General features: G+C 40.5%; 1 protein-coding gene across 1 annotated transcript in view; it reads right to left on the bottom strand.

The window, feature by feature from the left end:
• The window catches only part of COL19A1 (collagen type XIX alpha 1 chain), a 321,624-nt gene extending 314,774 nt beyond the window's left edge, over positions 1-6,850 (bottom strand). Inside the window, exon 1 of the mRNA XM_034990815.1 lies at positions 6,771-6,850. The gene's annotated coding sequence lies outside the window, so the exon portion shown is untranslated. The remainder of the gene's footprint in view (positions 1-6,770) is intronic.
• Between the last annotated feature and the right edge of the window lie 8,579 nt (positions 6,851-15,429).

Genomic DNA, 15,429 nt, shown 5'->3' with positions numbered 1-15,429 from the left:
TGCACCATGAGGAGCCTCACCCACATGTATGGGAACATACCAGTAAATCTAAGCTCTGTCCACAACAGCGGCAAGCAGTCGCTCCTTGACACCCACTGGGGCCTACAAGTGTTCCTACCAGTAACTTGGTCTGCCCTTAGGAAGATGAACCCCAGGAAGAAGTCTGCCAGGTCCTGTAAGAGGACTAAGAGTCACTTGGTCAGGGAACTTCAGGATCTTCCCAGAGCCTCATCAAGCAGCTTGGGCTTTGGGTGGACAGGTACCCGTAACTCTGTGGACTCCTAACCCTGAGAGCAGGAGCGAGGCCATATAAAGGCCTTCCAAAATGTAAGGCCCAGAGCAGGGACCTTGTTGCCTGGGCCTAAGGGTAGTACAGAAGACAAGTATCAGGTCCCCATTCTACAGATATGAAAACTCGAAGATCATAGAGAAGATCCCAGAGCCTGAGCTCTAAGTCCAGTTCTTCTTGCCTAAGAAGCCAGTGCCGTTACACATCAGGTTGTGGGATAGACCTATCATATCCCTATATACTTCTAAATTTTCAGCTACCATCTATCAAGATGCTAGCCAGACCCAGGCAGTTCCTTCCCGGCACTACAAAGGACCAAAGTCATAACTGTGAACGTGCCCAGTACCGGCAGTCTTGAGCAGACAACAGTGCTGGGGCCTATGAACTCTAAAATCAACCAGAGAGCCCTGTCTGTAACTGATTTCTCATTGCCGTGACAACAAAGAGATAAAGGCTGCCTGAAGGTCTATCTATAACCTCGACTTCTAACCCATTATTCTCACCATCCTTGGCCAACTGGAATAGTTTTAGATATTGGCTGGGGCAAGGTAATTAAAAAGGAAAGTCACTATCCCTTAACTTACCCTTATTCGGTGCTTGAAAACCTATGAGGCAACTATCAAAATATTTTAATTAGGACATGGATTTTTAAAAATTCCTTATTAATCTAAATTCATGTACAGCGAGCACAAAAAGGACAGAAAGGAACTGTGGAAAAACCTTAATCTTTCACTCCATCCATACAATGAGACTCCTACTATAAGCCATGGGGGGGGGGGGAGACAACAGTCATTGGGGAGATAGCAGGGAACCAAACAGAGGAAGTCCTTGGTGTCACTCTGGTCAGGGAAACCAAAAACAAACAAGCACATACTTTATCTTTGCGAGATAGACACTAGGAAGTAAAGGAAAGCAGAGTGAGTAGAATGATGAAACAGCAGGCTTGCTAAATAAGATGGTCAGGTACGTCTTAGCACAAGTTTTTGAGTAAACCAAAACAAACCAAACCAAATCTGCCAATGGAACATGAATCGTTTTACTGTTATGTCATCTAACATTTTATAATGCTCACTCTGCGTCTTTGAAATTTGGTATTAGGTAAAGGGTCAGAACATTAGAATTAAGACAGAAATAGAAAATAACATGGGAAAGAAAATGAAAGAGGCAAAGGGAGAAAATAGAGAAAGAATCCTAATTTGCTTTATGTGGACTGTTAAATGAGCAACACCACATTTCAACTTTCAGAAAAGTAAATTTGATTTGTCAAGTGACTGAAAGAACACATGTTTTCAGAGTATTCATTATAAATAGAATTGCTGTGTGACTGGGTAGGGGATCAATTCTTAAATCGAACCTCTTGACTACCCTCCAATATGCCTGTATGTAACTCCAAGAAAATCTGGCCATAGTATTATGAAGTCACACATCTTGTAAATAAGCAAAAACAACAGGTGGTACACATCTGTTCTTTTACCAATCTTTAGAATCTGTCTTTAGTGAAGCTACAGCAGAGTCTATAAACTATTGGAGAAAACCAGCTGAAAAGCCATGCCTATAGAGCTAAATTCCAAGCCAATAATAGGACAAAAATTCCCAAGAGCTCAGGACTAGATCTAGCATTATTTCATAATTTTATCATTAACTACAACAATGAAATTGAAGATAGTTTGCAGAAGTCTTTTGCAGCTTCGGCAAGGGTTCTGCCCTCATTATAATCTACAGAAAGCCCTTGACCTTTATATTTTAATTACAGGCATCATATTTAACTTAAGAACCTAAGTTAGAAATTTCAAAATCCTCTTCAACTCATTCTTTACCCCTCCTATATCAAACCTCTATCAAGTCTATCAAATCTACCTTTAAAAATTTCCTTTGAATCCATACCAACTTCTTCATCCTTACAAAAACTAACTTACCTCCTTACCATTTCTAATCTGTAAAAGTGCAGCAGACTCCTAACTACATTCCTTTCCTTTCAGTCTGGTTCCCCTTGATTCTATCTCCCTACTGTTCTAGAATTCTATAGCAGCGATCTAATCAAGTTAGTGTTCTGCTTTATTAATATCTGCTGGTGGTTTTTCATTGGCCATTTCTAAGGGAAGCTCTCAAGGCTCTTTCACAGTGGGGTCCTCAACTCATCTGACCAGTCTCGTGGCCTGCTACCTCCTTCCAAACAAACTTTACACCATCAAACTCTTCACAATTCCCCAAATGTGCCATGCTTCGCACATGCGGTTTGGGCTGTTGGGATGTCTTTCCAATTCTCTTTCCAACTGGTGATCATTTACTCTGCCTTCTACATGCAGTTCAAATGCCATGTCCTCTATGAAGTCTGCAAGAGCCATCACAGAGTTCATTTACTCACTGCCTTGCAATCCAATGGAGCTCAGTACCCACCTCTGCTTCAGCCTGGTCTACACAGCATTTTAATAACCTGTGTGCATTCTGTCTCTTCTCTATACTGAACATCTTGTAGAAAAAAAAGTATTTTATCATTTGTGTTTTGTTCAAACATTAAATAATGTTTAAACACGGCATTTAGTAGGTGCCTACTTGATCAATTTGTAGGATGAATATAGTCTAAGACAACACATTTCCAAAATTAAACAAATGGAGGTTCAAACTGTTAAGTAATATATCCAGATATGGACTTAACATTTACAGAAGATATAGGTGGAGAATTATTACTAAAAGAAGGCTCAGTGAACATAATTTCAGTTATTTAATGAGATGCACAAAAGATAATACTACTGAATTTTTCTTCCATCACAGAAAATATATCCCCTGGTTCTCAATGTTTATAAACCTCTAAAACTGATCAATTCTATCACATTTTCCCAAACTTCTATGTTATTTCTCCTGACACTTCAAAACTAGTGCCTACTTCCCAAGAGGGTCTCCAACCTCAGGTTCCCTTTGAACGTGCTTAACTGATTCTCTTCACCCTCGACAACTTGTTTTATTGATTCACTTCTCTGACCTACCATCTCCATCAACTTTTTTTGGTACCATTCTCAACTTCCATCATTATGAATGACCTACATTTTTTCGGATTTCCATTCTCTAGCTTCATTTTCACAGATATATCTGTATCAGTGATCCAATGCCACTTAAAATTTTAAATTAACATAGACGTATATATTTTCCTTATGTATCAAGTTTTCCTAATTTTCCTACTTGAAGGGCTCTACTAACTTTATGATCTAATAATCTTACAATCTCATGATTATTTTTGATCTCTCTCAAAGAGAGGTAACAAGACCCTGTGGGCTTCACAAATATCATGGAATATCATGGGTCAGGCCTATTATTCCCACTCTCACATTTGCCACCTATCAATTTCCAAACTCAATATGGAACTTCCTCACCTGATTATCTCACTAAAGACCTACAAAATAACACCGTAAAAAGCCCCTTGCCTCTCAGTTTCTCCTTTCGGATCTCTCCTTGGCAAGTGCTATCTGCTCTCCTCATCTCCGATTTCATCCCAGCTTGGATTCTCTGTCTTACCAAGCACATGACTGCTCACTCCCACCTCTAAGCCTGCACACATGCCATTCCTTCTGGATGGAATGCCCTCTCTCTTGCTCTCTTCTGCTAAGCCTCTTTATTCTCTGCCTCTTTAAGATACATGACCTTAATGCAGCCTGCCTCGAATAATCCAACTCCAATCCCATTCATTCTATTTTTTTTCAGCATCCTTTCCAGGTTATATATTAGCATCTCTCTAGCCCTGCTAATTTGTATTCCTGCTAATTTTTCATTTTCACTTGAATTTGTATTTATGATGTCAATTGTTTTTGTTTTGTTTTTATTTAAATTCAATCAGCCAACATATAGTAAATCATTAGTTATAGATGTAGAGTTCAATAATTCATCAGTTGCATATAACACCCAGTGCTCATTACATCACGTGCCCTCCTTAATACCCCTCACCCAGTTACCCCATCCCCCCACCCATCTCCCCTCCAGCAACCCTCAGTTTGTTTCCTACAGTTAAGAGTCTCTCATGGTTTTTCTCCCTCTCTGATGACTTCCCATTCAATTTTCCTTCCCTTCCCTTATGATCCTCTACGCTGTTTCTTATATTCCACAAATGAGTGAAACCATATAATTGTCTTTCTTTGATTGACTTACTTCACTCAGCGTAATACCCTCCATCTCCATCCACATCCATGTACAACTATGGTTTCTACTTCCATATGTTCTCTTGCCTCTAAAACCATCCACTCTGTGTACCCACTGGGCATTATTGCCTGCTGGGGAAAAAACGAACTACAATTTCAATAGGAGAGATTAAACAGAAGGACCATAAAGTAGATGGAAATTTTCTATTTCTGGAGAATACAATGGGCTTCTATCTGTTTTAGATGGTTTCCTTGGATGACAATGATTCGGATACAGAGATAATGTCCTAACTGTGATAATAATCACATTTGGTTTTCTTTCACCTTTTCAGTTTTTTTCCTGACCTTTTCATATCAGGTTCAGGCTCACTCCCCTGCTCTATCACTACATCTTCTCCCTCTTTCCCAGGAAACCCCACTTAGGTGCCTAGCCAGTTTGAGGGATCAGACTGGACAGAACCTCATGGAAGCATGTGCCAGTAACTTCCTCCATTTTCTATCCCCTAGGGAGAGAATAAATTGTTGTACCCCGGGATCCCCTTCCTCTTTTCCAACCTGAAGAGATATTCCCACTCAAAGAACCCTGTCAACCCTCCTCAGGAAATTTTAGGTACATTTTGCACCATCTGAACATCTAAACATCTCAATTCCTCCTTTGCAGGCACATATCCAAAAATCTCTCCTTAGAGTCCTACAGCTCTCTCCTCACGCACCAGCAAAGAGATGCTGGAAACCACACATTTGAGGGGTTTGTTTTGTTTTGTTTTGTTTTATCTCTTTAAAAATGACAGTACTGCTTGGTTTGGACTGAGAATAATCAGTGCCATTGCTCTTTCACTTTTTGTTGGGGGTGGGGGTAGGGAAAGACGTTGGAGTGGTTTTATTTCATCCTCTCCATTATCAAGCAGATATAAATTCCTCTTGAGCGTCCCGAACCGCACCGCACCCCCGCCCTTCTTGTTTCTCCTCAGACTTCTCCCCCAAGCAGAAGATGGGACCAAGCCCTCTGGGAATTGTGAATGGAAGGAGGCAGCACAAGGGTTTCCTTTACCCTTGCACTCCCCAGCCTCAAGCCGGGGCTCATGATCGCTCGCTGCTGCAATGCCTGGGTGGTTCAATTAGAACTGTCCGCATTTTCAGGGTTCTGGGTTCCCCTCTTTTGGGTCCCCAGCCCACTGTGCCCTGAGGCCGGCAGTGAGTTCTGATACCCTGTTTCTCTCCATTTCCCAACCTCTCTGTGCCCCTGGGGCTCCTGCAACCTGGCCTGCCCACCCCGACTCGCCCGCTGTCTCCCTCCCTCACCCTACACGGGGCAGGTCTCGCTTACACGCCCGCCTGCCCAGAAGGAGCTGGCGTGCCCGGCGGCCGCGGCGCGCTTGGTTCCGCGCCAACAAACTTCTTCGGGACCCCGCAGCGCCCCAGCGGGCTGCGCTGCGCTGCGCCGCGCCGCCTCCCTGCTCACGGCCGCCGTGGCGTCGGCGCCGGCGCGCTGACGGCGGCGGCGGCTGGATCTCGCAGCCCAGGCGCGGAGGCGGGGGCCGCGTTCTCCGAGCGCCGGGACCGGGGCGTCCCCGCGGCGGCGGCGGCGGCGGCGGCGGCTGCAGGGCCGGCGGGGACGGCGGCTGCGCTCGGTGGGGCGCGCTGCGCAGGCTGCAGGGTAATTAAGGAGCCACACCGGCCGCCGCGAGACTAGCCGGGGCTGGGGGAGGCCGGGATGCCCGCCCGCGCAGTGCTGCGGAGCAGCGCTTGGGAGAAATACCCGCGTGTCGGAATAAGTAACCCCCGACCCGAGAGCGAGGCGCCGGCACCTCGCGTCTTCCAGTTTATACCCCTTAACTGTCTCCTCGCTTCCAATGGGTAACGTCTCTAGATGTAGACCAAAAATAACGATCTAACGGCATGCATTTATATTGAGTTTATTTGTTCTGTGCATTTAACCCCATGGATATTTTTTTTTCTTCTGTATTTGATGTCTGTTCTCACCCGCATCAGCAGTGCTCATAGCTCTCCTTGACAAACACACGTAGCCAGAAAAACCACCTAGAACTAAAGTATAAGGCATAAAGCCTGCATTACGTGAACATCTGAACACGAACTACATTCTGTGTAGCATATTAAAGTGGCCATATCGTGCCAAACGTTCTTGGTCCCATCATTAAGCTACCTATGGGAATGCGTAATTGCAGGTGTGCATTATTTATCTACCAAAACATATTTACCTGTAAAGCACAGTTTTTACATTTTCTTGAAAAGCAGATGCACGCAAATGACCAGCAACATGAGCAGATGACATAGACCCGGCATGTGTGCGGCCCGGCAAGTGAAAGGGCCGGCGGCAAAGCTGCGCAGCTTACCTTGAATGTGTGTTTGAGCCCCTCAGAGGCGCAGTGGAGTCCGGCCCGGGCTGCCGCACCGCCGAGGAGTGGCCCGAGTGAGCTCCCTGCGAGTGGGGAAGGGGGACGCATCTCTGCCCTTATTAGTCTCTCGCAGTGTGACCCTCCCACTCGACGAGGACGGAGGACTCCGCAAGACAGGACTCCGCCAACTCGTGCACAGGTTTTCCTTAATTACAACAATGTCGCCTTGCAGCTAGGAATACTGCCTTTCAGGCTTATGTTTTATTAGCACTTTCACAGATAGAATGACTGTTGGTTGCAGGTGCTAGAGTTTCTCACTTTGATTATGAAGTGTCTTCCAAGTATTTGTATGTGGCACACATTCACAGGTAGATAATTGGCTTTTTAACAGTTGAGCTAAAAAGGGGTATCATTTATGTTTCATTTTTCACTTTTATGTCAGGAGTTTATATAAAGTTAATCAAGAGAGTCTTCCCGCCTTCTGATGTTCATGTGTACAGGTTTGTGTGGCATGATTTGTCTCAGAGTACACAAAATTATTTTGTGATTTTAAGTATTATGTCTTTCCATGGATTGGTGCTACAAATCCTGGGTTTTGAACTCTGGGAATCCCTTTGAACATGTGAAGATAACATTTTTCTGCAGATCTCCGTGTAGGTATTTGTGTGTGTGCGTGCATGTGTATACACGTGTGTATACATACATGCACACACACATATAGTGGGTATATATGTATATTTGTAGGCGTATATACATATTGTGTGTGTGTATATATATGTACATACGTATATACACCCACGCACATTTACATATATTTGAAAGAAAAACAAAACCATTATAGAATTCAGAAAAATAATCAGACATTAGAAAATGGATAAATTGGTTTAATGTTCTGTAGTTCAGTATTGCCATAGTTGGGGAAATACTATAAATTATGTTACTGATCCATAATAATGAAAATCATTAAGTTTAAAAGTTACCTTAAACCAGAGAAATATGCTTCACGTGTCAGGGCTCACAGATCAGATCATAAATAAAATTAGGCTGGCAAAAACTAAAAATGATAAGAAAAAATTTAAGAGATCACTCATTTCCACTTCATTTAAGTGAAACTGTTAGAGTCAACTAGTGGTTTTTAAACCTTTCATTGTGATCAAAATACCTGCAGTTTTAGTCTTGCATCCATAGCGATGCGAACCATGTTTATATGTCAGAATTTAAAACCTCTTGATGTGTTTCCTTCATGTGTGATTTTCATCACTAATTTTTGGTTGACTGTGGAAAGACGCCAAAGAGGGAGGATATCACATGAGTCATGCTGCTCAAATGGCCATCTGAAAACCATGATTCACAAACCTTCATCAGAATTTTGGTGCTCATTCTCTAATTTTTTTAAAAGTGTTACCCTTATTTGAACCTCGTTTTTCTCTTTCTAAGCAATTGTACTTTACATTATACTTGTTAGTGAACTGAAATAAGAGCATCCAGGCTTTATTTCTCTGATAGACTATTATATTCACCTTATTTACATTTAATTGGTACTATTTAAAGTAAGGCTTTAAAACTACTTACGAGAAAGCCTGAAATTTTGCCTCTAATTTGTGTTTTAATACAAGTAAATCAACCGTATTTTAGTGTTATTTTTGCAAACATTTTAATAATTTCATAATCTTTAAGATTTTTTTGAAATAACCATTGTTATATTTTTGCAATAACCACTGTTACATTTTTGCTTTAATCTCAAATTGCTCTTTTCCCTACTCACAGCATTGAACTAAACAAGAGTTTGGAAGAAAGTGAGAAATGATTAAAAATAAAGATTATTATTATCTGTGGCTTACTCTGCACCAACAATCCTAGGTCAATAAATGTTCCTGGTTTTTCTTCCAGGAAAGGGTTCAAATTTGGACTGGTTTCATAATTAGAAACTATGATAGCCCTCGGGTTGGGCCCTTTAGGCCAATTCTTTTCATTGAATTTTAAAGTGACTTCAAATAGAAACAGCCCCTAACTGAGCACCTTTTATTTATACAACCCAAATACAATTATAAATGATCAGTTTTTCCACTTGCTTCTGAAGCTACTGCTGGTGAACGCACATCTGAAAATAATAGGAGATCTGACAGGACTTTGAATTCTGGCAAACAGCTTGCAGGCCTTCTAATGCCCAGTTTAGCTGTCTGCATGTGTGACTTTAAAAAATTAAAAAGATCTCAAAAGCAAACTGCTTTCAACATTTATGCGCCATGGAAGACAGGTTTAACTATTTTTATGCCATACGAGGAATACATTCCTTTTAGTACATTAAAAAACTGTTCCGTATTTGTAAAGGCCCACTTATATAAATGATATAAAAGGAACAGTGCACCCAATTTTGATAATTGCCCCATAATAAATTTAAAGAATGTATTTTTTTTTCCTGAGCTTCACTTCTCAATCTCCTGGGTTAATACAGCTATTTGTTTTTCTTTTTCTTTTTTCTGTACCTCTGTACTCCCAGCCATGTTACTTTGCCCTTTCTCTTTTGTGATTTCTTTCACTTTTCTCCTCCCTCATAGTTTCCTTTTCCCAAGAGGAAAGAATTTCAGCATTGCCCCCAGCTAACTTCTTAGTTACCAAACTATAAGAGTGTTCATTCTCTATTGAGTTGACGGGGCACAGCCATACGTGACTCCCATACATACCCCATGGAAATACTTCAATGCATCAATAGTCGCTGAACAGACGGTACTGTTAGCTGTAATTACCAAATCTGACTTGTCATCGCTAGCATGCACTTCCCATTCTTTCCTTTTTAGACCAGTACTACACATAATATTCTTAAGGGTAAACAGAAAGCCAGCGTATCAGGTCTAATTTTTTAGTAATCATCAAAAGTAAGGGCATTTAAAATTTGTAAAGGCTATTTTTACCATTGTTTCTGAAAATAATTCTCTTCACAGAGCAAATAATATTCCACTGGTGGTTGTTATGTTTGCTTCCATTCCTGGAAGACATTCTAGCTCCTCTCTTTGACTCAGCTTAGAAATGAGAGAGGAAGAGGTGATCATAGATCTGACATTCACTTAGTTCGTTAGACTTACTTCCTAGGGATCGGTGACCCTGAAAGGAAATATGGTAAAAGACAAATGCCTGACTGGGGAAAATGTTTATTAATACACATCCAGCTCTCAAAAAAATTAAAAAAAAAAATGAAGATAGATAAACATCCCAATAGAAAAATAGGCAAATATGTGCAAAGGCCATTCACAAAGGAAATACAAATGGTCAATAAATGCATGAAAAATTTCAATTAAATTAGTTGGATTAAATTAGTATTCAAAGAAGTTAATTTCTAAAGGAATGATTTTGTCCCCTACCCATTTGCCAGGATTAATATTAGTGATTATATTCAGTGTTGGCATAAATGAGGAGCGTCCTCACACTTACAGAGGAACACAGAATAGTTGTCTTTCTGAAGAGCATATTTGCCACATTTATTTAAAGCTCTCAAAACTGCTCTAAAACCATTAACTGTGGTTATTTCTGAGTTATGATTATGGGAGGTTTTGATTTCTTCTTTTTGATTATGATAATATAAAGTTTCTACAGTGAATATGTATTATTGTTGTAATAAAAATGTAACAAACAAAAACTAGTGTGGTATTTTTTTATATCTCCAAGAAATTAATAAAGCAGTGGTGGTAAGAGAGCCTAGAAATTTGCCTCTCAAGTCCTCTTCAATCATTTCCAGCAGGAATCTTCAGGTAAAAATTAGTATAACTTGAAACATTTAAACTTATTCTAGTGATTTCTCTAGGAAGCAGATATTAAACCGTTCATTCAACACAGTTTTAAATGCCTCTTAAATCTTTAAAAAAACAAAAAAAAAAAAAAAAGAAAGAAACGGGCGCCTGGGTGGCTCAGTCGTTAAGTGTCTGCCTTCGGCTCAGGTCATGATCCCAGGGTCCTGGAATCGAGTCCCACATCGGGCTTCCTGCTCGGCAGGAAGCCTGCTTCTCCCTGTCCCACTCCCCCTGCTTGTGTTCCTGCTCTCGCTCTCTCTCTTTGTGTCAAATAAATAAATAAAAGCTTTTAAAAAAAAATAAATGCTTCTTAAGCTGAGCACTGTAGAGTATACAAAGATAGGTTGCACGTGGGCCCCACCTCCTGGAGTTTAACATTTAGTAAGAATGAGAAGACAGTATACACATACATAATGAAATTATGAAGTGAAAATACAAAGTACGATAAAGTAGATATAAGATACTGGGAACGTTCAAAGGAGGGGGGGAGACTATTCGTAGAAGCATGAGGGTCAAAAACTTCCGGTGAGCAAAAATATATCTGTTGTTTTGTCAGTCTAAATAAATCTACTTAAAAATCATCATAGAATCATAGTACTAGAAGGGGCACTGTAACTAAATAATTATTTGTGAAATGATGAATTTACTGGTTCTATAATAAATACTTGTTGAAAGAATCAACAGAGGGGAGAAGAAAAACTAAGAATCCCCAGAGAACAAACCCACTTCTCTCCCTATTTGGATGAGGAAAATGAAGTTCCTTTCCTACTGAGCTAAATCCTTTCCTGGGAATTCCAGGCCTGAAACAGTGTAACCTCAGTCTGCTCCCCTCAGACCCCTTAGATGCACAGGAGATCACAACCAGATTAATCGCCGGTAACCACAGAATGAACATGCCCAGCGCTTTCTCCATGCTCTTACTCATGCTGCCTCCAGCTGAACCTCAAGGTAGCGAGTGAAATTCTGCCAATCATCCAAGGCTTATTTCAGGTGTTCTCTAATGTCACCAAACTCTCCCCCACCTCGAGACCGCAAAGCAGTCACTTTCTAATGACAATCTATTTTCCATTAGCTTGTTTTACACACATTTCTGTATTTGGCCCTCTGACATGATTGTAAACTCCTCGAGGACTAGAATGGAGTCTTCTCCTTTTTTTAATAATACCAAGAGCACCTAGTACAATAAATTGTTTTTTCTTAATATAATCTTCAAATATTTGTTGAAATGAGGCCTGCAGAGGTTAAGTAACTGAGGACATACAATTTTCTAATTACAAAGCATAGACTGAATCTCAGAGTTAATATGGAAAAATGGTAGGTTCATTTTGGTATGCTGTCCAGGGAATTAAATTATTACACTGCTAAAGTGATCACAGGATAATTTGTTCTCACCTATAAAACATTCTCAGAACAGTGCCATTTATTTATTTATTTATTTATTTATTTATTTATTTATTTATTTATTTGTGTGTGTGGACAAGTAATGTATCAAGACAACAAGACTATTATTAGTTGAAAATGTCCCCATCATCTGTCCCCTTCACTCCTTTTCCACACTAAATGTTAATTTTCATTATTGACAAAGAGAACACAACTCTGTTTAATCTCTTGTTATTCTTAGAACATGAAAAAGGACCCCCAGTTAAACTTTGTTCTAACTCCTGAATGTTTTTAAATAACGGACCCTTTATATGACATTTAAAAAAAAAAATACTTCAACATTGGCACAGTATAAATGATTGGGCAGCTAGAACATGAATCAGGTTTATGTCTACAAAATTGTGATTCTTTTCATTGCAACCTCTTTTGGAGCATTTATTTTCAACTTAAAACTTTAGCTTATTCTATGATTCTCATGAAGTCATTTTTAAAAAATCATTTCCTAGGCATGGTGCTAAGTGCTTTACATATTTCATCTTTTTGAAATCCATCAACAACTGTGTTGTCCAATTTTCACAGCTCAGGACTAAGGCCCTGAACCAACCTGACAGAGCCAGGATTTGTACCCAAGTCTGTCTCATTCCAATGTCCAGGCTCTTATTCACTATGCTCTGGCACACTGTCTTTAATCACTTTTCAACACAAACATTTTGCAACCTACATCATCCAACAAGACTGGCTTAAAGTCATGTGGCAACAATTTCCCTTACAAGATAATACAAGAAAGACGAAATAAACCTCTAAGCCTCTGTTTTAAGAAAGGAACCAATTTTAAGTAAGAGAAAGCCATGAACTAAATTAGTTGGACTTAAATTATTTTATTTATTCAGACAATGTGTGGCAATATGCTTTAGTCTGTGCTAAATTAAAAGAAATTCCAGGATAGAAAACTAGGCAAAGCCCTTGGCTTAGTTGACTACTCAACTAAGACAAGGTAAGATAAATTTGACCAGACTGTTCTCTCTCAAAGGTGACAGATTTACCTGGTTTTCTAATACTCAAGGACATTCTTGCTGTCAAATTATTTTGCCATAAACCCATTTTTATCCATTTTAAATGTAAACTTCTATGTTTATAAAACCCCTTTCAAGTAATTATGAGAAGTCATAAAACATAGCTAGTGAAGGAAGCAATGATAGTTCATAAATTTACTCTTAATTTTAAGCATTGGGTGTTAACCAAAAACTACAGAATATTTTTTCTTTTCTTATATAGAGCAGCTCTTTATTTTTAATAAAAACTTCATAATAACGTTTAGTGTTTTGATAGCCATATTGAAATCCACTGTCTCTTATCTAAAGATTTGGTTACACTGACTGCCAGACAGAGATAGTTTCTTGCTAATCCTATCCCTTAACTGTGGTCACCGCTCAGCTGGGTCTGCTGTGGTGCCATTGCTCAGTTTTGACCCTAGCCCTGGGGATGCTGGCCACATCAGGGCCTAGGTGCCATCTGAAGCAGAGGAAGGGTCTGTTTTCTCCATCAAGGTCAGTCTCATGTCAATGGATTCTGTCAGAAAGACATTCTCACAGTAGGTGACACGAGTGGGATTTTCAGGCAGTGTTTAGCTTCTTTACTCAATGTATCATCAGCTTATTGCTGTATTATCTCCTATCCCAAAAACAGTAGCTGAAAAAAATAACCATGTATTATTGTTCATGAGTCTACTGATTGAAGTTCTTCTGGTCTAGGCTGGCTTTGGTTGATATCAGTTGGGTTCTCTTATGTGTCTGCCATCAGCTTGCAGGTCAGAAGAAGACTGGCTGGTAGTCAGGTGGCTCAACTGGGACAAGACATCCTAGGCTCTACATGATCTCTCATCCTCCAAAAGGATAGCCTAATCCAGGAGACCATAGGGATTCAAGACAGAGTGGAAGCCCACAAGGTCTCTTGAGTTTGGGCTCAGAACTGGCACATGGTCACTTCTACCACATCCTATTGGCCAAAGCAAGTCTCAAGACCCAGGTCAGAGTTAAAATTTCCATCCCTTGAAGGGAGAAGCTTCAAAATCGCATTATCATGAGCACAGATACAAGAGAGTGAAGAAATGGAGCCACTGGTGATTTTCTATGGTTAGGAGAATACACAAAGGACATCTTCATTCAGCCCACCAGTGCTAAGTCCCATATCCTCCACTAGATACCTGTTGTCTAGAACTGCCAAGAAGCAACAGCCAGTGCAGCTTGATAGGTCTTATCCCTCAACTAACTCCGCCCCTCTCACTTGGGATCATGGAAACTGAAGAGAGTCTTCCTTTCACCCTCCCCCAGAGGTACAGAGAGCTGGGATGTGTGCATGCCTACCCTCTCCTTCTTAGAAAGCCTAGAGAGTAGTTTTCCATGTGTTCTTGCTAGTGCAAGGGAATCCAGCAAGCTTCCAAACTTCAGAAATCTCAAAGGAAGAAACTTGTCTTCAGTCTTTTTAGAAAGTCTCACCACACTGCAGGGGAGATAGATTGGGGGTGACTAATAAGAGACTCTTCAGCAGCTCTTCATTCTCTTTCAGAAGAACTCTTTCTTTTGTAGCTCCCACTACTTTGCTGGTGACAAGGACAACCAAGCCAGTTGAACATTTTTGAAACCATGAGAGGCCTGGGAAGCTAACTTACCAGAATCTTTCTTCTTTTGCACCTGGTCTTTGGAAATTTAACATCTCTTATTTTCCCCCCGTTTGCTGTCTCTATAATAATGGATAGGTGTTGTGATTAAGAATTATTTGGGAAGGGAGCAAGGGACAACTTTAGATGGGATGGCCATAGTAAACCTCTCTAAGGTGGTGATATTAGAGCTGAGACCTTAATGCCCAGAAGGAGCCAGCTCTGCAAAGATCAGAGGAAGGGAACAGCTGGTGCAGAGGCTCTGGGTAGGCAGAGCAGGGCCTGTTCAGTGAACATAGAAAAGCCTTCATGCCAGGAAGGGGGTGAACAAAAGAGGGCGTGTAAGGGATGATGCTGTCTGGGGCCAGATACTACAGGGTATTTTAAGCCCTCGTAAAAAGTTTATATTTTACATTGTAAAAAATAGGAAAGTATTGGAGGGAAAGAAATGAACTAATTTTTTTGTTTTTAAAGAATCACTCTGGCTTCCCTGTGGAGAACAGGACTGTAACAACGCAAGAATAGAAAAATGAGACCAGTTCTGAGGCTGTTGTATTCCAGGCAAGAGATGATGGTGGCTACATTGAGGGTGGTAGTTGTAGAAGGAAAAAAGTAAACAAATTCCAGACATATTTTAGAAGTGAACTTGATAAGACTTGCTAAAGGGCCCAGAAAAACAGAGAAGCACAAAGCAAGCCTGTATTTCAGGAACACAAGGGACCTTAAAAATACTTGGACCAATCATGTTTCTATACTCATTTTAATCGATAAAAATGAAATAGAAGTTGCTTGGTTTTCAAATGCTTATCCTTTAGGGAAAGGGGAGAAATTCCTG

This window comes from Mirounga leonina, unplaced genomic scaffold, assembly GCF_011800145.1.
Source record: "Mirounga leonina isolate KUSES-001 unplaced genomic scaffold, KU_Mleo_1.0 Mir_53, whole genome shotgun sequence".
Taxonomy (NCBI): domain Eukaryota; kingdom Metazoa; phylum Chordata; class Mammalia; order Carnivora; family Phocidae; genus Mirounga; species Mirounga leonina.
Note: the sequence above shows the minus strand (reverse complement) of the source record. Positions and strands in the feature narration are given on the sequence as shown.